Genomic DNA, 1294 nt, shown 5'->3' with positions numbered 1-1294 from the left:
TGTTCCCGCTGGCTGGAATGCCCTTCCTGTTATCTTCCTGGGGAACGCCTGTTCATCCTCCATAATTCCGCTCTGAGCTGTCAGGGCTCTCCTCAGACCACGATTCTGTTTGTGATTGCTGTTTGTTGCCCGCCTCTTCTACTGGACTCACAACTCTTTTGGGGGCAAGAACTGCATTGTATTTCTCTCTCTGTGCTCTGTCTAGCTAGTGGATGAAGTCATCAAATTGGGTCCTGACCCTGCTCCTTTCTCGCCAGGGACTTTGTCCAAGTCACATCCCCTCTGTGAGCCTTGCGAGGTGGGGACAAGGCCCACTTTGCAGGGTTGCTGGAGAATAGTGGGATTCACTGTATCCCTGAGTAGGGGTCGGGGTGTTCCTTAGAGGCCACAATTCAGACTTTCTCTCTCTGGCCCAGTCCCTGGTCTACCCTTCCCCCATTCCCTAACCTCTCCCCTGCCCTGTTTATCCATCTTACCCCATCAAATCAAAGCAGGGGCAGTCCCAGCCTGCCTCCCTCCTGCTGCCTGCCTGCTCCCCACAAAGGTAGCCACAGGACAGCTCCCAAACCTTAGAAAGACCAAGATTCCCCTAGGGAGCCTGTTTTAAGTGTAGAGTCCAGGCCTTAGCCCCAAGAGGCCCACTCAGAGGGCCTTGGTGTGGAACCCTGGAATCAGCATTGTTAAGCAGCCTGCCAGTGACAACGATCCTGCTTTAGGAGCCTCCTGGGGTGAGGGTGGGGGCAACATGTTAACCCAAGATGATGCTCTGACCAGGGAGGGGCAAGGAGAGAGAGCTGGTCAGTAGGGCGGGACTGGGAGCTGGGGAAGACCTCCGTTAGTAGCTGCCCGCGCGTCCTTCCTCCTTTCCCCAAGACTGAGGTGAGCCAGGCCTAGGCGAAGGGCTTCCTGGGTCCACGGACCAAAAGCGGACTCTTCTGACCCCTCTGGCATCTGGTGCACAAGGTGTGCGTGCAGGCCTCAAGGCTGTCTGCTGGGAGACAGGCGCGGATATAAATAACCGCGAGGCCAGAACGGATGAAGTAAGTGTGAACGGAGAGGCGAGAACCGCGACCAGGGAGCGAAGGCGGCGCGGACCCGCAGCTCTCTCGGGTCCCCGGTGACCTTCGAGGAGGACGAGGGGGCTCCCGGTCTCTAGGCGGGGCCCTGGCGCTGCAGGCTGAGCCGCTGCCAGCTGGGCCCGAAGGGGGAAGTGTGACGACGCCTGGCAAGGAGGCTTTGGGGCGCCGGGCCCGGGAGCCGGCGAGGGGCTGGAGGCCGGCAGGCCCCCCGCCCA

The sequence above is a fragment of the Pteropus alecto genome, unplaced genomic scaffold, assembly GCF_000325575.1.
Source record: "Pteropus alecto unplaced genomic scaffold, ASM32557v1 scaffold157, whole genome shotgun sequence".
NCBI classification, from domain to species: Eukaryota; Metazoa; Chordata; class Mammalia; order Chiroptera; family Pteropodidae; genus Pteropus; species Pteropus alecto.
This window is presented reverse-complemented; position numbering follows the sequence as displayed.